At 43.3% G+C, this 23,752-nt stretch overlaps 2 protein-coding genes across 2 annotated transcripts in view; one reads left to right on the top strand and one right to left on the bottom strand.

Moving 5' to 3' along the window:
* The window catches only part of LOC133570587 (uncharacterized), a 353,516-nt gene extending 330,008 nt beyond the window's left edge, over nucleotides 1–23,508 (bottom strand). Inside the window, exon 1 of the mRNA XM_061923269.2 lies at nucleotides 23,339–23,508. The gene's annotated coding sequence lies outside the window, so the exon portion shown is untranslated. The remainder of the gene's footprint in view (nucleotides 1–23,338) is intronic.
* Nucleotides 1–23,752, top strand: part of LOC140680121 (uncharacterized) — a 1,112,395-nt gene that overhangs the window by 712,396 nt on the left and 376,247 nt on the right. The gene's annotated exons all lie outside the window — the stretch shown is intronic.

Raw genomic sequence — 23,752 nt, 5'->3', positions numbered from 1 at the left:
TGTACAACGTGTTTGGATGTATTCATTTATGTAACATTGTCATTAAATGTAATATTGCCTGACAAAAAGTGATTCCACGTAATATTTTGATATTTACACATCGCATATTTGACTAGAATACCCTTATGAGCATTACATATATCAACATCAACTACCTACTGTACTGTTTACTTGTTGAAATACCCTTTTTGGAGCAAATGTATACCCATATAGTTTATATGTGTATATATAATATAATATATATATATATATATATATATATATATATATATAATATACATATGTATAAGCATGTATATATGTATATATATTTTTTTATATACATATATATTATATGTTATATGTATTATATTTTACTGTAACTTGTTCTTAAAAATAGTAGTTATTTTGTATGTCAAATTGAGTGTTTGTGTGTATATATGTATACTGTATATATGTATGTGTGTGCGTGTGTATATATATATAAATATATATAAAAAAATGACACAAATATAACACATGTTTTTCCTCTCAGCACCAGCATGGAGCTGTGTAGCATTTGTCTGTGACAGAATGACATCACACTAAGACATTCAGTGACAGTTTTCCAGTGTTTATCAGTCATTTTTTTTTACTTATTTAGAATTTTGGTACAGTAAAAACCTTTTAAACAAAGTGTTTGCTAGTGAAATTTTCCTAAATTTGTATGTATATTCTTGCTATCGTTTACATTTTCACAATGTATAAAATTGTTTTTTAGAGAAATGCTTTGACATTTTGTTATTATTGTTAATATTATCTGAAATCTATTTTTGGCAGCAGCAAAGTGGCCCTTTGGGTAGTTTTTAGCTCCAAAAAGGGTATTTCAACAAGTAAACAGTACAGTAGGTGTTGATATATGTAATGCTCATAAGGGTATTCTAGTAGAATATGCAGAGATGAGATGTGTCAATATCAAAATATTACTTGAAATCATTTCTTGGCAGCAGCAAAGTGGTTGTTTTGGCATATTTTAACTTTGTAAAGGGTATTTCTACAAGTAAACAGTAAAATAGGTACTTGATTTATATACAGTATATGTAATGCTCATAAGGGTATTCTAGTAGAGTATGCAGAGATGAGATGTGTCAACATTGCCGTTGTTAGGCCTATTTTAGGGGGGCTCAAGCCCCCCTAAATATTCTTAAGCCCCCCTAAATCATTTGGTGTTATATATTTTTATTTTTTTATTTTACAAATACATGCCGACATATTCATTATAAAGTGGCCCGAATATGAGTTTAAATAAATAATCATATAACCTGTCATTATTCACTCAGTTTCCCCTCACTTCATAGCGTAAGGTAGCGAGCCCCTTTAGTGCGTCGGTATCCAATCCATTCCACTTCTTCATATAGAAAATGCCCACATCACTCAAAATCCAGTCCGCATTTTCTCTGCGACCTTGCTTGCGGTCCTGCAGGTGTACGAAGCACATTAGCACACAGCACTGCAGATTGCAGAACAAGAACGTGAACGGATGCAAAATGGACATAAGAAAGGTTTTCAAGAAAGTAAGTATTCATCACTGCTTGTAGTAAAATGTATTAGCTCCACTTTACACCTGGTCTGTGTTTGACAAAAAGTTACTTTCCCGCTCTAAATACACCATCTTTGTAGTCATTTTTCTCCTGCGTGGACTTCCGTCCTCCTTTACAATGAGTGAAGCTGCACCAAACCTTGTGTCTGCAATTGTAAATCATTTACTTTTTAACTTTTGTGTTTCTTGTAGAATCTATATCAAGTAATATACATTAGCCTATTGTTCAAACAATGGAAAAAGCATCATTAAATAGATTTGTTGTATTGTATTGTTACATTAATAGCTGCACGGTGGGAGAGGGGTTAGTGCGTCTGCCTCACAATACGAAGGTCCTGACTAGTCCTGGGTTCAATCCCGGGCTCGGGATCTTTCTGTGTGGAGTTTGCATGTTCTCCCCGTGACTGCGTGGGTTCCCTCCGGGTACTCCGGCTTCCTCCCACCTCCAAAGACATGCACCTGGGGATAGGCCCCTCCCACCTCCAAAGACATGCACCTGGGGATAGGCCCCTCCCACTTCCAAAGACATGCACCTGGGGATAGGTTGATTGGCAACACTAAATGGTCCCTAGTGTGTGAATGTGAGTGTGAATGTTGTCTGTCTATCTGTGTTGGCCCTGTGATGAGGTGGCGACTTGTCCAGGGTGTACCCCGCCTTCCGCCCGATTGTAGCTGAGATAGGCTCCAGCACCCCCCGCGACCCAGAAGGGAATAAGCGGTAGAAAATGGATGGATGGATGGGTGTTAATCATTTCATAGGATTTTCAGAGGGAGGAAAAACCACGACATTGAATATAAAATGTAAAATGAATAAATACATAAAAAGAAAAAGTAAAAAAAATGGTTAAAAGCCATCGTCCCGGGGAGCATTTCATTTCGTCCCGTGCATTTTTTTACCGTCCCCGGGACGACGGGACTACGTTAATCTCAAGCCCTGGAAGTTACATTTTATTGTTTACATTATTTGTTTCAGCATTGCACTTTGAAGATGGTCCCTCAGCTCTTTGACAGCTTTGGCTCTTTTTCACATCAGCAGTCTTTCTTATTTACAGTATATATAAACCTTTCTCATTTCTATTCAGACTTCCATATATATTTAATTTCCTTAACGGCTTGCCATAATATATATATATATATATATATATATATATATATATATATATATATATATATATATATATATATTATATGTAAGCCAAATTTGTTGTGATCCGCTGCCCGGATCATATTTTTTATTTACGTTTTCAAGATACTTGTGTTTTTGGTTAGTTTTGGACTCCTTGAGTACCTGTTTTGTACACCTGAGTTTGTTGCCATGGCTGCTTATTATTTTCACCTGCCGCGTTTGTTCCCGACACGCACCTGTTTGTCATCACTGACATTATTATTTAAGTCTGTCCTCCCTGTCATTCGTTCTGGCTTCGTAGTTTGTTTTCGTGCAACAGTTGACGACTTTTGTTCCGGCTCTGTACCTGTTAGCTTCCATGCTAAATTCCTTTTTTTACCTTCTAGCTCCCATGCTAGCTCTTTTAGTTTTTGCCTTATGTGCTATGAGCACCCTTTTCTTTTTTCCAGTATAAGTTATTTATTAAATAAATACTTTCTTACCTGCACGCTGTGTCTGACGCCCGTCTGCATTCCTGAGAGAACGAACCCCGCATCACAATGCGCCCCGGTCGTCACAGTACGAAGCCAGCAAAAAGTTCTTTCACTACGGGCTTGACGGAGGTGGATGAAGGTGCGTGGATGGTCCTCCGAGCGATGGAAGCAGAGACGCTCCGCTGTTCTCCAGATGAGGAGATGATATGGGGACCTGGAGGTGTTCTGGTCCCGATCGACTCCATCTGGCCCGGGGAGGTCCGCTCTCAGCCCGCTCGCACGTGTCAGCGAAGGCGGAAGTCGCATAAGACGGCTTCAGCTCGCGACAGAGACGCGCCACCCCCGCAATTCTTCCCTCCGGAACACAGCCAAGCAGCCCATGATTCCCCTCCGCCGATGTTTGGTAATCCCATCACTCACTTTGCCAAACAGTTCACTGATTGGGCTGTCAGTCAGCTGGAGACCCGCGCGGATGACGTCATCCCGTCCACTGGTGATGACGTCATAGACGAAGACATTTTTTTAAATTCAGTCAATTCTTTCTGTCAGCCGCCTCCAAATGACTTTAATTCAACAATTAAATACTATCAGGACATTTTTGTTAATTATAAGTCTAGTCAGTACCAGTCACATTCTGGTTTTCAAGCTCCGCCCCCAATTACTTTGGCCCCACCCCCTAGGGCTCAAACTCCGCCCACTCCTCTGTTTTCTCCCTCCTGGTCATCCCGACAGTCCCATATTGGGGAGATGAATAGACAATTTGGACATTTAAAAGGGGAGGAGCCTACCCCCCTCCTCACCTCCTCCTTCCCACCCCTAAAGACTGTTCCAGACTGCACAAGACGCGTCTGGGATCCGCTTCTTGAGGGGGGGCTAGTACTGGGTGCTTTGCTAGTGGGCGGGCACAGCAGCACCCAGCCAAGCCCAAACCTCCATGCCGACCTCCGCCACCAGATCTTCGGCGTGCTAAGCCACAACCTCCTGCTCCAAGGCTGGTTCCCACACCAGCGCCGACTCAAAGGCTGGTTCCCACACCAGCTCCGGCTCCAAGGCTGGTTCCCACACCAGCGCCAGCTCCAAGGCTGGTTCCCACACCAGCGCCGGCTCCAAGGCTGGTTCCCACACCAGCGCCGGCTCCAAGGCTGGTTCCCACACCAGCGCCGGCTCCAAGGCTGGTTTCCGCACCAGCACCGACTCCAAGTCTGGTTTCCGCACCAGCACCGACTCCAAGTCTGGTTTCCGTACCAGCACCTGTTTCCACAGCAACGACAACGACAGCCCGGACGCCCGCCACTCTGACGCCACCATCAACCCTGGTGGTCCTGCAAACACCATCCTCTCCACCTCCTGCTCCAACGCTGCAAAGCACACGAAACCCCGCAGTGACCGACCAAGTAAAAAGGGCATTGCACCAACAGGCCAAACAACTTGGACAACAGGAGGAACAGTTTGGCGTTCTTGGGGCTTGCGTCAATGCCATGGCGGAACGCCAAGATGCCCGCCTTGATGTTTTGGAGAGACAGCTGGGCAGTATACTCTCCGCGCTGCAGGTGATGATTCCACCTACGGCCAACGCAGCAGTCCAGCTGAGACATTCACCACCCGCAGATACTCCGTTGCCTGCTCCGCCCACGCCGACAGACGAGCCGCCTGCTCTGCCTCTGGCTCCGCCCACGCCGACAGACAAGCCGCCTGCTCCGCCTCTGGCTCCGCCCACGCCGACAGACGAGCCGCCTGCTCCGCCTCTGGCTCCGCCCACGCCGACAGATGAGCCGCCTGCTCCGCCTCTGGCTCCGCCCACGCCGACGGCGCCTCCTACTTCCATGGCGACGGCGCCTCCTGCTTCCATGGCGACGGCGCCTCCTGCTTCCATGGCGACGGCGCCTCCTGCTTCCACGGCGACGGCGCCTCCTGCTTCCACGGCGACGGCGCCTCCTGCTTCCACGGCGACGGCGCCTCCTGCTTCCACGGCGACGGCGCCTCCTGCTTCCACGGCGACGGCGCCTCCTGCTTCCACGGCGACGGCGCCTCCTGCTTCCACGGAGACGGCGCCTCCTGCTTCCACGGCGACGGCGCCTCCTGCTTCCACGGCGACGACGCCTCCTGTTTCCACGGCGACGACGACGCCTCCTGTTTCCACGGCGACGACGACGCTTCCTCCTGCTTCCACGGCGACGACGACGCTTCCTCCTGCTTCCACGGCGACGACGACGCTTCCTCCTGCTTCCACGGCAACGTCTGCTCTCTCCTCGTCGTCTCAGCGACCTCGGGTGTTCTGGCGGCGCAAGCGGCGCTCTCGGAGGTTAGAGTATGGACGCCAGTGGCGCAAACAGCAGCGACACCCGAGACGTAGTCGCAGAACTCTCCGGCTGCTGAACTTCTGGCGCCACTCACGTCCACCTTCTCGGCAGCCACAAATGTGGCCTTTCCGTGGTCGCCCGCCTCGCCTCCGGCAGCGGCGTTCCATTCGCCGCCGCCACCTGACTCGTCCCCGGTGGATTCGGGGACATGTAACCTGGCGACCCTCCGCCAAATCCTCCCTCCACCCTCCCTGGACTCTTGAACTTTGTTATAGTTGGGGGGGTTTTAGTTTTTCAAAGGGACATCTGGAATCTGTCCCTTAAGGGGGGGGTACTGTTGTGATCCGCTGCCCGGATCATATTTTTTATTTACGTTTTCAAGATACTTGTGTTTTTGGTTAGTTTTGGACTCCTTGAGTACCTGTTTTGTACACCTGAGTTTGTTGCCATGGCTGCTTATTATTTTCACCTGCCGCGTTTTTTCCCGACACGCACCTGTTTGTCATCACTGACATTATTATTTAAGTCTGTCCTCCCTGTCATTCGTTCTGGCTTCGTAGTTTGTTTTCGTGCAACAGTTGACGACTTTTGTTCCGGCTCTGTACCTGTTAGCTTCCATGCTAAATTCCTTTTTTTACCTTCTAGCTCCCATGCTAGCTCTTTTAGTTTTTGCCTTATGTGCTATGAGCACCCTTTTCTTTTTTCCAGTATAAGTTATTTATTAAATAAATACTTTCTTACCTGCACGCTGTGTCTGACGCCCGTCTGCATTCCTGAGAGAACGAACCCCGCATCACAATGCGCCCCGGTCGTCACACAAATTATCCCGATCCAGATATGACTTTAATTCAAGTAATTAAGTAATATTTCCAGGGCTTGAATTTACAACCATTTTAGTCACATATGTGCCCAAAATGTAATCTGTGCAACTTCAAAATATTTGGGAACAAACAATTATAGTATTGTGAGCGAAAGTGGTGGCATTAGCCTCTATGTTGTGAAGTAATAACATCGAGGCTAATGCCATGACTTTCATTGTGTTTCAGTGTCTCTTGAAGGATCATGCAAGTCATTGTTTCTTGTTGATGCTGTCAACAAAATGTCATTGTTGTTGTTGTACTGAACACACATTGAAAATAAACCCACTGAAATAATAATAATAACAATGAATCATTTCTAAGTCTTTGTTAGCCGTTTGTGAAGATTTGTACTCGTGCGCTACGTTCGCTCGCATCCTGTGCATCTCCTGGGGGCTAAGCCCCCCCTGTCCTTAAAAGCTAGTGACGCCCCTGTGTGTCAATATCAAAATATTACTTGAAATACATTTTTGGCAGCAACAAAGTGGCCATGTTGGTAGATATTTGCTCTAAAAAGGGTATTTCAACAAGTAAACAGTACAGTAGGGGGTTAGGGTAACCCTAAACCTAACCCAGCAGGACCCTGAGGTCTTCAGACCAGCTCCTCCTGGCTGTTCCAAGAACTAGGCTAAAAACCAGAGGAGATTGATCCTTCTCAGTGGCAGGGCCCAGACTGTGGAACAACCTTCCACTATCTATTAGATCCTCCCAGTCTCTGAGACTATTTCTATATAAAAACATATTTTTACTCCCTGGCGTTCAAATCCAGTTAGGCAGCATCTTGGCTGTTTTTAATTATTTCTTGTTTTATACTTTTGTATTTATTTATTACATTTTAGTATTTTAGGTGATATATTCTGCACTTCTTTTAAGGTATATTTTACTATTGTATTGTATTCATCCTCCTGTGTTACCATGTTAATGTGACACTATGTGCACCTTATGTCTTATGTCTGTACAGCACTTTGGCCAACTGAGCTTGTTTTAAATGTCACATAGAAATAAATACACTCAACCCAACTCAACACATCATTGAGTGGCATTTACTTTTTACACTGGGGGGGACCAGACAAGCATTTAGTTTTTACACTGGGGGGGACCAGACAAGCATTTAGTTTTTACACTGGGGGGGACCAGACAAGCATTTAGTTTTTACACTGGGGGGGACCAGACAAGCATTTAGTTTTTACACTGGGGGGGACCAGACAAGCTCTGCTTCTTCCACTCATGTTGGACGCTTGATCACTTGAGCAAAAGTTGTGCTTGTAAAGTTTTGACATGTTCCAAATAAATACATTGCAAGTGAACATTAATAATAACATTTTAAAGTAATTTTTGGTTGTATGCCAACTTTGCGGAGCAGCTCTTCACAGCATCACCTCGCTAGTTAGCTTAACGTTAGCATCTTCCATGTTACATCATAACGATGTTGAATAAATGTGTTTGTGTGCCTTACAGACGGACTTGTTATTGGCTAGCATATATACACATCATTTGTGCTACATCTTTTTACTTTATTAGTACATTAACCTCCAGTCTTCACACAGTGAGCGTAGAAATGAGTTTAACATTAGGGGGACATCAATTTATATCCCAAAATAATGTTAGGACAAATAAATGATTACACAGTATCAGTATCAGTCTATGTTAAGCATTTTATGTAGCATTCCCATTTTACACTTTTTAGTCAACTCTTGTGAAATATACACTGTCATGTTACTCTTAATTGTTAATTAATTAGTCAATTAATAAAATATTTACTGAGTGCTGCTGCTGTTTTACTTTTATTGTGGTGTCATTTTTCTAGCTGTTAAGAGAAGTATTTGATCTTAAATATATAAATAATCCTTCATATTGGCAGCCATAGTGATTCATTTATTCAGCAGAGCATTAAAACTTGGATCTGACAAAAAGTAAACACAAATGTTGTCTTCCTCTCTGATAAAACATGATAGCAACATGCATCTGTAAGCTCATGATCGCCCCCACTTGTCATTGTGGCGGGTTGGAGTACTACAAGAAGCACTCTAATACAGTGCTTAAATCTGTATTTGTAGTCTTATTATCAAGGAATAATGAGGTCACACTTATATTAAAAAGATAATGCTAAGGTTTCATCCAGTAGTGGACTGGTTGTCTGATGATGATGAGCATGACAATGATGATGATGATGATGATGATGATGAAGATGTATCTGTGCAAGTGAACAATTGGACCCACAAGGGACAACAACCCTTTCCACAGACTACACACACCCATCAGAAACATAAATGTTAGAAGCCTACAACAATATATGTGAAGAAGACTTTAGGATTAAAAGTGAAGATGTGAGGTGAAATAAGTACAAATGCAGCAATAAAAACAAGCAACTCCACTCACGATGGCTCTAAAGTTCAGTGATGTGTTGCTAACTTCAGCATTTTTCTTCTTTGTTGAAGTTTTGCAGTAGTTAACATCCATGATGTAACAATGCTGCTAATCTACCAGAGTCCACATTTTGTTTACCATTTTATTCATTCATACTTTTAGTTGGAAAATAACATCAATAAAATGCAATGGAAAAAATGTGTGGAAAAAAATGCAAATGAAAATAATAAGATGTCCTCTCTTCAAAGATGAGAAAATAAAATAAAATAGTAGCTACATATATAATATTCAATACATGCACACAACTTAAAAAGTAACTACAGGACAACATATAAGACTAGAAGATGAGAAGCACTACATACAACATCAAATATACATTCTTATTAAACATGCTGTGTTTTTAAACTACATTTAACACAATCACTGTTTAAGTGTTTTTACATCCCTGCAGCTTCCATGACTGTTACACACTCGTGTCTACTGACCTGATACTTATACCTGAACATCTTATCACACACAGTGCAACTAAACGGTTTCTTTCCATTGTGTGTTCTCATGTGTGTGGTCATGTTTTCCTTTCTGGAGAAACTCTTCTTACAAACAGAGCAAGTAAAAGGTTTCTCACCTGTGTGTGTTCTCATGTGTAATATAATTTCTTTCTTAGTGTAGAATCTTTTAGCACAAGCTGAGCAAGCAAAAGGTTTCTCTCCAGTGTGTGTTTTCATGTGTGTGGTCATGACTTGCTTGATGGAGAAACTCTTCTTACAAACAGAGCAAGTAAAAGGTTTCTCTCCAGTGTGTGTTCTCATGTGTGTGGTCATGATACCCTTTCTGGAGAAACTCTTCTTACAAACAGAGCAAGTTAAAAGTTTCTCATGTAGGTGTGTTCTCAGGTGCAATATAATTTCCTTCTTAGTGATGAATGTTTTAGCACAAGATGAGCAAGCAAAAGGTTTCTCTCCAGTGTGTAATCTCATGTGTGTGGTCATGGTAGGTTTTGTGGAGAAACTCTTCTTACAAACAGAGCAAGTAAAAGGTTTCTCACCTGTGTGTGTTCTCATGTGAAATATCATTTCCTTCTTAGTTTTGAATCTTTTAGCACAAGCTGAGCAAGCAAAAGGTTTCTCTCCAGTGTGTGTTCTCATGTGTATGGTCATTTGTTCCTTTCTGGAGAAACTCTTCTTACAAACAGAGCAAGTAAAAGGTTTCTCTCCAGTATGTATTCTAATGTGTCTTGTAAAATCACTCTTCCATGTAAATGATTTCCCACAATCAGAGCAGTCAAAGTGTTTGTTGTTAGTGTGATGTCTCGTATCACCTTTAGACTCATTTTTACTCTCCAAAGGTTTTTGGATGTGGTCACTGTGATCAGAAGAGTGTGACATCATGTGGTCCATGTCTGACAGTGGAGCAAAGATGCTGTCTGGTTCTGACTTGATATCTTCACAATGCTCTCCATCAGCTTCTGTGATGTGTTGACTTACAAGCTCCGCCCCTCTGTTCTCCTCACTTTGACTGTGATGAAGCTGTAAGGACTGAGCTTCATCTTCATCATGAAGCTGCTCCTCTTTAATGTGGGAGGGGGCCTGTAGCTCCTTCTGTCCCACACTGGTGTGCCACTCCTCTTCATGACTCCCCGCTGACACCCGCTGGATGTCTGCAGAACAAATGAGGTGTTACTGTATTGAAGTTTGCAGTATTCAAACTATTGACATGTGAGCTAGGCCAAATAGACAGTGATGGGCAAGCTACCTGGACAATGTAGTAAGCTAAGCTACAAGTTACTCTCAATTAAATGGAGCTAAGCTATCCTCAGAGAATTGTAGCACGCTACACTACAAGCTACACTGCAAAAGTAGCTTGCCACATCAAATATATATATATATATATATATGTATGTATGTATTGGCCCAGATGTATAATATCAATGTTTATGTTGTCCATGGAAAGAAGTTAGTAAGAAGCAAAAGAAAAACAACCAACCATGGATGACAAAAGGACTGAAAAATGCTTGTCACAAAAAAAAAGACATTATATGGAATATTAATAACACAGACATCTATAGAGGCAGAATATAAGTATAATAAATATAAAAAAAGCTAATTGGTATACTAGGAACATGTAAGAAGGAATACTACAGACAATTATTAAAGAAGAACAGAAACAACATGAGAGCAACATGGGGCATCCTAAATAGCATCATTAAAAATGCAGCTAAGAAAGATTACCCCCAGTACTTTCTACATGGAAATACAAAAAATGACAATATGAACCAAATAGTTGAACGTTTTAATGATTACTTTGTTAATATCGGAAACAATGTGGAACAAAGATTTCCAAATGCAGATGATGGATCAGTTGAGGACTTGAATGAGCTCATAGACAGAAATCCCAATTCCATGTTTCTTAAGAACGTGACAAAAGAAGAAATAATCAAAATTGTATCCATCCATCCATCCATCTTCTTCCGCTTATCCGAGGTCGGGTCGCGGGGGCAGCAGCTTAAGCAGGGAAGCCCAGACTTCCCTCTCCCCAGCCACGTCGTCCAGTTCCTCCCGGGGGATCCCGAGGCGTTCCCAGGCCAGCCGGGAGACATAGTCTTCCCAACGTGTCCTGGGTCTTCCCCGTGGCCTCCTACCGGTCGGACGTGCCCGAAACACCTCCCGAGGGAGGCGTTCGGGTGGCATCCTGACCAGATGCCCGAACCACCTCATCTGGCTCCTCTTGATGTGGAGGAGCAGCGGCTTTACTTTGAGCTCCCCCCGGATGACAGAGCTTCTCACCCTATCTCTAAGGGAGAGCCCCGCCACCCGGCGGAGGAAACTCATTTCGGCCGCTTGTACCCGTGATCTTGTCCTTTCGGTCATGACCCAAAGCTCATGACCATAGGTGAGGATGGGAACGTAGATCGACCAGTAAATCGAGAGCTTTGCCTTCCGGCTCAGCTCCTTCTTCACCACAACGGATTGATACAGTGTCCGCATTACTGAAGACGCCGCACCGATCCGCCTGTCGATCTCACGATCCACTCTTCCCTCACTCGTGAACAAGACTCCGAGGTACTTGAACTCCTCCACTTGGGGCAAGATCTCCTCCCCAACCCGGAGATGGCACTCCACCCTTTTCCGGGCAAGAATCAATCAATCAATCAATCTTTATTTATATAGCCCTAAATCACAAGTGTCTCAAAGGGCTGCACAAGCCACAACGACATCCTCGGTACAAAGCCCACATACGGGCAAGGAAAAACTCACCCCAGTGGGACGTCGATGTGAATGACTATGAGAAACCTTGGAGAGGACCGCATATGTGGGTAACCCCCCCCCTCTAGGGGAGACCGAAAGCAATGGATGTCGAGTGGGTCTGACATAATATTGTGAGAGTCCAGTCCATAGTGGATCCAACATAATAGTAAGAGTCCAGTCCATAGTGGGGCCAGCAGGACACCATCCCGAGCGGAGACGGGTCAGCAGCGTAGAGATGTTCCCAGCCGATGCACAGGCGAGCGGTCCACCCCGGGTCCCGACTCTGGACAGCCAGCACTTCATCCATGGCCACCGGACCTGTGCCCCCCCCCCCTCAAGGAAAAGGGGAGCAGAGGAGAAAAGAAAAGAAACGGCAGATCAACTGGTCCAACAGGGGGGCTATTTAAAGGCTAGAGTATACAAATGAGTTTTAAGATGGGACTTAAATGCTTCTACTGAGGTAGCATCTCTAATTGTTACCGGGAGGGCATTCCATAGTACTGGAGCCCGAATAGAAAACGCTCTATAGCCCGCAGACTTTTTTTGGGCTCTGGGAATCACTAATAAGCCGGAGTTCTTTGAACGCAGATTTCTTGCCGGGACATATGGTACAATACAATCGACAAGATAGGACGGAGCTAGACCGTGTAGTATTTTATACGTAAGTAGTAAAACCTTAAAGTCACATCTTAAGTGCACAGGAAGCCAGTGCAGGTGAGCCAGTATAGGCGTAATATGATCAAACTTTCTTGTTCTTGTCAAAAGTCTAGCAGCCGCATTTTGTACCAACTGTAATTTTTTAATGCTAGACATAGGGAGACCCGGAAATAATACGTTACAGTAGTCGAGACGAGACGTAACGAACGCATGAATAATGATCTCAGCGTCGCTAGTGGATAAAATAGAACGAATTTTAGCGATATTACGGAGATGAAAGAAGGCCGTTTTAGTGACACTCTTAATGTGTGATTCAAAGGAGAGAGTTGGGTGGAAGATAATACCCAGATTCTTTACTGATTCGCCTTGTGTAATTGTTTGGTTGTCAAATGTTAAGGTGGTATTATTAAATAAATGTCGGTGTTTAGCAGGACCGATAATCAGCATTTCCGTTTTCTTGGCGTTGAGTTGCAAGAAGTTAGCGGACATCCAATGTTTAATTTCATTAAGACACGCCTCCAGCTGACTACAATCCGGCGTGTTGGTCAGCTTTAGGGGCATGTAGAGTTGGGTGTCATCAGCATAACAGTGAAAGCTAACACCGTATTTGCGTATGATATCGCCTAGCGGCAGCATGTAAATACTAAAGAGTGCAGGGCCAAGAACCGAACCCTGAGGAACTCCGCACGTTACCTTAACATAGTCAGAGGTCACATTATTATGGGAGACGCATTGCATCCTGTCAGTAAGATAAGAGTTAAACCACGACAAGGCTAAGTCTGACATACCAATACGTGTTTTGATACGCTCTAATAAAATATTATGATCGACGGTATCGAAAGCAGCGCTAAGATCAAGAAGCAGCAACATAGATGACGCATCAGAATCCATCGTCAGCAGTAGATCATTAGTCATTTTTGCGAGGGCTGTCTCCGTAGAGTGATTTGCCCTGAAACCGGATTGAAAAGGTTCACAGAGATTGTTAGACACTAAGTGTTCATTTAGCTGCTGTGCGACAATTTTTTCGAGGATTTTCGAAATAAAGGGAAGGTGGGACACCGGTCGGTAGTTTACCATGAGGTCAGGATCAAGGTTAGGTCTTTTGAGCAGAGGATGAATAACCGCTTTCTTGAATGCTAGGGGAACAGTGCCAGAGGAAAGTGATAAGTTTATAATATTTAGCACTGATGGACCTAATAATACAAAAAGCTCCTTGATAAGTTTCCCAGGAAGTGGGTCAAGTAAACATGTTGTTTGTTTTATCCCACTTACACGCTGTAATAGTTCCTCTAATGTTATTTCATCAAAAAGAGAGAGACTATTTTGTATTGCAGTATCCGTCGTAGATACAGTTGTATCTGTGTTCATAGAACCCAGTTGTAGCTGGGATGCGTTGTCTTTAATCTCCTTTCTAATGAGTTCAATTTTCTTATTAAAGAAATTCATAAAGTCATCTGCCGAGTGGGTGGAGCTATTGGGAGGAGTCCCTTGTTGGGTTAGCGATGCTACTGTACTAAACAAAAATTTAGGGTCGTTTTTGTTGAGGCGGATGAGATTTGAGTAATATTTAGCTTTAGCTAAGGTAAGCATGCGTTTATACGATATTAAACTATCACTCCATGCTTGATGGAAAACCTCAAGCTTGGTCGCGCGCCATTTGCGTTCCAACTTTCTACATGATAATTTATGAGCTCTGGTTTCCTCTGTAAACCATGGGGTGCGCCTTTTAGGGGCCCTTTTTTGTTTTAGCGGTGCTATGCTATCAATGGTTTTGCGCAGGGCATTGTCAAAGTTGTTAGTGAGGTTATCAATAGAGCCGACATAATTTGGGAATGGTGCCATTACCGAAGGCAGTAGGTCAGCAAGAGTCATCGTTGTGGCGGCATTAATGTTGCGGCTGCTATAGCAGTTATTATTATTATTAGTTTGTTGACAATGAGTCAGAACTTCGAATTTTATAAGGTAATGATCGGACATTACTTTAGTATACGGGAGTACCATAACTTTGGAGGTGGTGACACCCCTGACCAGCACTAGATCTATCGTATTGCCGTTGCGATGCGTAGGTTCATTTATTATTTGTGTAAGACCACAGCTATCAATTATAGCCTGGAGCGCCACGCACTGAGGGTCCGATGGGGTATTCATATGGATATTAAAGTCCCCCATTATGATTATATTGTCTGCGTGCGTCACTAAATCAGCAACGAACTCTGAGAATTCATTAATAAAGTCCGAGTAGGGCCCTGGGGGGCGGTAGATAACAGCCATATCGAGAGGCAGCGGTGCGACAGACCTCATAGTAAGCACCTCAAACGATTTGTATTTATTATTTAGGTTAGGGGTAAGGTTAAAGTTTTCATTGTATATTAATGCGACCCCCCCACCCCTTTTAAGGGGACGGGCAATATGCGCATTCGTATAGTTAGGAGGAGATGCCTCATTTAGCGCAAAAAATTCGTCTGGTTTGAGCCAGGTTTCGCTAAGACCAATGACGTTAAGATTGTTGTCTCTAATGACCTCATTAACTAATAACGTTTTGGGAGACAATGATCTTATGTTTAAAAAGCCCATATTATAAGTATTGGGCTGTTTTGACGAGTTTTTGTTTAAATTATCCGTAGTAGAAATATTAATAATGTTGCGTTTATTATACGTAGTGCACTTTAAATAGTTTCGACCATATCTAGGAATTGATACGACGGGAATTTTCAGATTGTTTGCTTGATGCTGCAATCGACTGAACGCATCATGATTTGCCACCTCAGTAGAATGCATATCTACCCCGGACACATTCACAACAGAAAACACATTATGTGAGTTGTGTGTTATTCTAAGAAAATTGCTATGCGTACAGGAATTATCCAGCCTGGCGCTGGCTAGTTCTAGCTTAACTGACTCCTCATGGACTCAGATTTGGAGGTGCTGATTCCCATCCCAGTCGCTTCACACTCGGCTGCGAACCGATCCAGTGAGAGCTGAAGATCTTGGCCAGATGAATCCATCAGGACTACATCATCTGCAAAAAGCAGAGACCTAATCCTGCAGCCACCAAACCAGATACCCTCAACGCCTTGACTGCGCCTAGAAATTCTGTCCATAAAGGTTATGAACAGAATCGGTGACAAAGGGCAGCCCTGGCGGAGTCCAACCCTCACTGGAAACGGGTCCGACTTACGGACCAAGCTCTGACACTGATTATACAGGGAGCGAACCGCCACAATAAGACAGTCCGTCACCCCATACTTTCTGAGCACTCCCCACAGGACTTCCCGGGGTACACGGTCGAATGCCTTCTCCAAGTCCACAAAGCACATGTAGACTGGTTGAGCAAACTCCCATGCACCCTCAAGGACCCTGCCGAGAGTATAGAGCTGGTCCACAGTTCCACGACCAGGACGAAAACCACACTGTTCCTCCTGAATCCGAGGTTCGACTATCCGGCGTAGCCTCCTCTCCAGTACACCTGAATAGACCTTACCGGGAAGGCTGAGGAGTGTGATCCCATGATAGTTAGAACACACCCTCCGGTTCCCCTTCTTAAAGAGAGGAACCACCACCCCGGTCTGCCAATCCAGAGGTACCGCCCCCGATGTCCACGCGATGTTGTAGAGTCTTGTCAACCAAGACAGCCCCACAACATCCAGAGCCTTAAGGAACTCCGGGCGGATCTCATCCACCCCCGGGGCCTTGCCACCGAGGAGCTTTTTAACTACCTCGGCAACCTGAGCCCCAGAAATAGGAGAGTCCACCACAGATTCCCCAGGCCCTGCTTCCTCATAGGAAGACGTGCTGGTAGGATTGAGGAGGTCTTCGAAGTATTCCCTCCACCGATCCACAACATCCGCAGTCGAGGTCAGCAGAAGACCATCCTCACCATACACGGTGTTGACATTGCACTGCTTCCCCTTCCTGAGGCGGCGGATGGTAGTCCAGAATCGCTTTGAAGCCGTCCGGAAGTCGTTTTCCATGGCTTCCCCGAACTCCTCCCATGTCCGAGTTTTTGCCTCTGCGACCGCCGAAGCCGCACATCGCTTGGCCTGTTGGTACCTGTCTGCTGCCTCCGGAGTCCTATGAGCCAAAAGAGCCCGATAGGACTCTTTCTTCAGCTTGACGGCATCCCTTACCGCTGGTGTCCACCAGCGGGTTCTAGGATTACCGCCACGACAGGCACCAAGCACCTTGTGGCCACAGCTCCAATCGGCCGCCTCGACAATAGAGGCACGGAACATCGTCCACTCGGACTCAATGTCTAGTGCCTCCCTCGTGACATGTTCAAAGTTCTTCCGGAGGTGGGAATTGAAACTCTCTCTGACAGGAGACTCTGCCAGGCGTTCCCAGCAAACCCTCACAATGCGTTTGGGCCTGCCAGGTCTGTCCGGCATCCTCCCCCACCATCGCAGCCAACTCACCACCAGGTGGTGATCGGTAGAAAACTCCGCCCCTCTCTTCACCCGCGTGTCCAAAACATGAGACCGCAAATCCGATGACACAACTACAAAGTCGATCATGGAACTGCGGCCTAGGGTGTCCTGGTGCCAAGTGCACATATGGACACCTTTATGTTTGAACATGGTGTTTGTTATCGACAATCTGTGACGAGCACAAAAGTCCAATAACAAAACACCACTCGGATTCAGATCCGGGCGGCCATTCTTCCCAATCACGCCTCTCCAGGTTTCACTGTCGTTGCCAACATGAGCGTTGAAGTCCCCCAGTAGAACGAGGGAATCACCCGGGGGAGCACTCTCCAGTACTCCCTCGAGTGAATCCAAAAAGGGTGGGTAATCTGAGCTGCCGTTTGGCGCGTAAGCGCAAACAACAGTCAGGACCCGTCCCCCCACCCGAAGGCGGAGGGAGGCTACCCTCTCGTCCACCGGGTTGAACTCCAACGTGCAGGCTTTGAGCCGGGGGGAAACAAGAATTGCCACCCCAGCCCGTCGCCTCTCACTGCCGGCAACGCCAGAGTGGAAGAGAGTCCAGCCCCTCTCAAGAGAACTGGTTCCAGAGCCCTTGCTGTGCGTCGAAGTGAGTCCGACTATATCTAGCCGGAACTTCTCCACCTCACGCACTAGCTCAGGCTCCTTCCCCCCCAGCGAGGTGACGTTCCACGTCCCAAGAGCTAGCTTATGTAGCCGAGGATCGGACCGCCAAGTGCCCTGCCTTCGGCTGCCGCCCAGCTCACACTGCACCCGACCTCTATGGCCCCTGCTATGGGTGGTGAGCCCATTGGAGGGGGGACCCACTTTGCCTCTTCGGGCTGTGCCCGGCCGGGCCCCATGGGGACAGGCCCGGCCACCAGGCGCTCGCCATCGTGCCCCACCTACGGGCCTGGCTCCAGAGGGGGGCCCCGGTGACCCGCGTCCGGGCGAAGGAAATCTGGGTTCCTTGTTTGTGTTCTTCATAGAGGTCTTCGAGCTGCTCTTTGTCTGATCCCTCACCTAGGACCAGTTTGCCTTGGGAGACCCTACCAGGGGGCATAGAAGCCCCGGACAACATAGCTCCTAGGATCATTGGGACACGCAAACTCCTCTACCACGTTAAGGTGGCAGCTCAGAGAGGAGATCCAAAATTGTAAAACATTGTAAATCCAAGACCTCAACCGACTGTCATGGAATAGATATGGTAACCATAAAAAAGGTTATAGAAGACATTTCAGAACCTCTGACATATATCAGCAACGTATCATTTCTAACCCGCAAATTCCCTGACAAAATGAAAATTGCAAAAGTCGTACCAATTTATAAGAATGGAGACATACACCAGTTTACTAACTACACACCAGAATTCACAGCAAATATGTCAACATGGATAGCATTAATCCAAATAACAGAGGAAATGAGCAATGCAATAGATGGTAAAGAATGTGCGGCCGCAGTATTCATGGACTTAACTAAAGCATTTGACACAATTAATCATGATATTTTTAAAACAGAACTAGAAGGATATGGCATCAGAGGTTTGGTCTTGAACTGGGTAAGAAGCTATTTAACCAACAGGAAACAATATGTGAAGATGGGTGAAAATATGTCAACACGGCTAGATATATCTTGTGGTGTACCCCAGGGATCAATACTGGGACCAAGATTGTTTCATCTTTATATAAACCACATTTGTAAAGTTACAAAGGACTTAAAGTTCGTTTTATTTGCAGACGACACAACTGCTTTCTGTTCAGGAGAGAACACACAGAAGATAATACAAATAATAACAGAAGAAATGAACACATTAAAAAGATGCTTTGACAATCTTTGAATCTCAGTAAAAGTAAAATAATGCTATTTGGTAACAGTAGAAGAGAAAGTCAGACACAAATACAAATAGACGGAATAGAAATTCAAAGAGTAAATGAAACCAAATGTCTAGGTATAATAATTGATGATAAATTGAACTGGAAATCTCATGTAAAAAATATACAACATAAAGTAGCAAGAAACACGTCAATAATGAATAAAGCAAAACATGTTCTAGACCAAAAATGACTTCATATTCTCTACTGCTCACTAGTGTTACATATCTGACTTATTGTGTAGAAATATGGGAAATAACTACAAAAGTACACTTCATTCATTAACTGTGTTACAAAAAAGATCAGTTATAATAATACATCATGTTGGATATAGACAACATACAATCCCTTTAATCATTGAATCAAAAATACTGAAATTCCACCACATAGTGAATTTGCAAACAGCTAAAATGATACACAAAGCAAACTATAACCTGCTAGCCAAGAATGTACAACAATTCTCAACAAAAGAGGAGAAATATAATCTTAGAGAAAAATGTAATTTAAAACATTTGTATGCACGTACAACACTTAAGACCTTCAGTATATCAGTATGTGGAATTAAATGATGGAATGGATGAAGCAAAGCAATCAAACAATGTACTAATATGATCCACTTCAAGAAACTCTTCACACTTAAAGTGTTTACAAAGTACAAAGAAGAAGATAAACATTCTCAATTTATTTCATCCATCATTCATTTTCTACATCATCTTACTCATCTCACCATATGAAATATAACTTACTTCACTCATTATTATTTATTTATTTTTATTGTGATTACTTATGGAGTATATTGTGAATACATTGAGAACAGGAAGTGAACAAAAGTGTTAGCAACTGTTATGTAAAAGAAAAGTGGTAGGATTAAATAAGCTCTGCTTCTTCCTACTCCTTTTCCAACATGTTGAAAAGACAAACTGGAAATTGTTATGTATCATGTTGTATGCATGCATGTGTGATGCATCATGTTGTATGCATGCATGTGTGATGCATCATGTTGTATGCATGCATGTGTGATGTTTCATGTTGTATGCATGCATGTGTGATGTGTCATGTTTGTATGCATGCATGTGTGATGTATCATGTTGTATGCATGCATGTGTAATGTATCATGTTGTATGCATGCAGGTGTGATGTATCATGTTGTATGCATGCATGTGTGATGTATCATGTTGTATGCATGCATGTGTGATGTATCATGTTGTATACATGCATGTGTGATGTATCATGTTGTATGCTTGCATGTGTGATGTATCATGTTGTATGCATGCATGTGTGATGCATCATGTTGTATACATGCATGTGTGATGTATCATGTTGTATGCATGCATGTGTGATGCATCATGTTGTATGCATGCATGTGTGATGCGTCGTGTTGTATGCATGCATGTGTGATGTATCATGTTGTATGCATGCATGTGTGATGTATCATGTTGTATGCTTGCATGTGTGATGTATCATGTTGTATGCATGCATGTGTGATGTATCATGTTGTATGCATGCATGTGTGATGTATCATGTTGTATGCTTGCATGTGTGATGTATCATGTTGTATGCATGCATGTGTGATGTATCATGTTGTATGCATGCATTGTGATGTATCATGTTGTATGCATGCATGTGTGATGTATCATGTTGTATGCATGCATGTGTGATGTATCATGTTGTATGCATGCATTGTGATGTATCATGTTGTATGCATGCATGTGTGATGTATCATGTTGTATGCGTGCATGTGTGATGTATCATGTTGTATGCTTGCATGTTCCAAATAAACTCAAAGTCAACTCAACTCAACTAACACTTGGTGGACATTTAAGCCACAAAATGCAAATGGAGTATTGTTGGTGTATTTTGGATGGTTATAGAGGACCTCCCATTGGCTCCATTGCAAGTGGACTTTTATTTACATTTATGAGATAGAATTAGGGCTGGGTGATGTATGGAATATACTGGATATATCGTGGGTTTGTCTCTGGGCGATATAGAAAATGACTATATGGTGATATTGGAGTATACGTTCTCACACAGTTGCTTTTAGCTGCAGGCATTACACTACAGGCTCTTCTCACTCTTTCTTGTCTCTCCTTCTCACAGAGACATAAAACAAGCGCACCTTCTTACATACGTCACATACTGTCACGTGTGCAACGTCATACGCTCTCACGGAGCAGACAGGTAGCGACATGGTAACGTTTGCTGTGGTGCTAGTGGTAATACGAGAGAAAGAAGGTGCCAATCTAGTAACAAATGAAGGAAGAATTAATTCCCAAGAAAAACAGCAGGGGGTCCATCGTCTGGCGGTGGTTTGGCTTCAAGCGGGTAGATGGTGAACAAGTATGCGGCAAAAGCGTTGCTACAAAAAGTAGCAGCACTGCTAATGTAGCATCATTTGAAAAGTCACCCGCTAGAGAATGAAGAGTGCTTGAAACTCTGCATGTCAACATCTCGGCCGGTGCCACACCCACAAGATATCTAAGCAACCATTTCCAGATCAACACCGTATGAAACAAATAGTCAACAACAGAAGGAGATAACGTCCGCAGAAACCTACCACATAGTGAAGGACATACACTATTTGATTTCCTATTATGCAGCTCATTTTTATTTGACACTTATTGAAATATCTTGTGTGACATCATGCACAAAAGTGCATTTTATTTGTTTTTAACTACTGTAGTGGCATTCGGTACAAAAAGTGCACTTTAATTTAGTGTTGTTTTGATATGTCATCTTAGTGACATCATGCACAAAAGTGCACTAATAGCTTGTTTTAAAATGTCTCTGACAATCTTGCACTTTCTGTTTGGAAATGACATGAATGTTTGTGCCACTGCTTAATAACTGTTTAATAAATACACTTTTGCTAAATTGACTTAGTTGTGGTTTCCCTCTCTGCATGAAAGTTTAAAAGTAGCATATATTAATGCAGTATGAAGAATAATGTTTTAAAGTAGACACAAAGAATCATCATACTGCTGTGATTATATGCATCAAGTGTTCATTCAAGGCTAAGGCAAACATATCCACATATATATGGAGTATCGTGACGTGGCCTAAACATATCCACATATATATGGTGTATCGTAACATGGCCTAAACATATCCACATATATATGGTGTATCGTGACATGGCCTAAACATATCCACATATATATGGTGTATGGTGACATGGCCTAAACATATCCACATATATATGGTGTATCGTGACGTGTTCTAAACATATCCACATATGCATGGTGTATCGTGACATGGACTAAACATATCCACATATATATGGTGTATCGTGACATGGCCTAAACATATCCACATATATATGGTGTATCGTGACATGGCCTAAACATATCCACATATATATGGTGTATCGTGACATGGCCTAAACATATCCACATATATATGGTGTATCGTGACATGGACTAAACATATCCACATATATATGGTGTATCGTGACATGGACTAAACATATCCACATATATATGGTGTATCGTGACATGGCCTAAACATATCCACATATATATGGTGTATCGTGACATGGCCTAAACATATCCACATATATATGGTGTATCGTGACATGGCCAAAACATATCCACATATATATGGTGTATGGTGACATGGCCTAAACATATCCACATATATATGGTGTATGGTGACATGGACTAAACATATCCACATATATATGGTGTATCGTGACGTGTTCTAAACATATCCACATATACATGGTGTATCGTGACATGGACTAAACATATCCACATATATATGGTGTATCGTGACATGGCCTAAACATATCCACATATATATGGTGTATCGTGACATGGCCTAAACATATCCACAAATATATGGTGTATGGTGACATGGCCTAAACATATCCACATATATATGGTGTATCGTGACGTGTTCTAAACATATCCACATATACATGGTGTATCGTGACATGGACTAAACATATCCACATATATATGGTGTATCGTGACATGGCCTAAACATATCCACATATATATGGTGTATCGTGACATGGCCTAAACATATCCACATATATATGGTGTATCGTGACATGGCCTAAACATATCCACAAATATATGGTGTATCGTGACGTGTTCTAAACATATCCACATATACATGGTGTATCGTGACATGGCCTAAACATATCCACATATATATGGTGTATCGTGACATGGACTAAACATATCCACATATTAATAAAAGGCCATATCGCCCAGCCCTAGTTAGAATGTGATTTATTTATTTTTATATATCCACCCTCATGTCTTTTATAATGATTGTGAACGATAGAAAACAATCCCCAAAAAAGTGCAGTTCCCCTCTAAATTCCAATGATTAGATTTAAGACTTGAAGTGTATGAGCATGAAGTGATGAAGCCTACTTGGATGAGTCTTCTAAGACAAAGTGAACAGTCCAGTTGTGATGGATTGAATGCCCTGAGAATAAAATGATATGTGCTTACTTGGACTGTGATGAAGCTGTGAGGACTCAGGTGCTTTGTCTTCATGCTCTTCAGTCTTCACAGAGACAACTGTCAGTGGAAACTTGCTGAGATCAGTCTCCTCCTGCCCTGGAAGAAACTCTTCCTCCTGAGTAACCCAGAGATCCTCCTCTTCTTCTTTAATGTGGGGGGGCTGTGCATCCTCCTGCTGCTGAAGGGGACGTTCTTCTTGACGAGCGTTCATCTGTTGGACGTCCGCAAGACAACACAAACAAACTTCAGCTCAGATGTGTCAAATATTTTTTAGTCTATCAAATATAATATTCTCCAAGTGGACAGACACCACTTTGTGGTGATGTTCTTCTACACATGGAATAATCATCAGTTATTGATTATTATGAATTGTGTAATTGATCTTGTTTTCTGCATTTAAAT

The sequence above is a fragment of the Nerophis lumbriciformis genome, linkage group LG28 (genome assembly GCF_033978685.3).
Source record: "Nerophis lumbriciformis linkage group LG28, RoL_Nlum_v2.1, whole genome shotgun sequence".
In the NCBI taxonomy this organism is placed as follows: domain Eukaryota; kingdom Metazoa; phylum Chordata; class Actinopteri; order Syngnathiformes; family Syngnathidae; genus Nerophis; species Nerophis lumbriciformis.
Note: the sequence above shows the minus strand (reverse complement) of the source record. Positions and strands in the feature narration are given on the sequence as shown.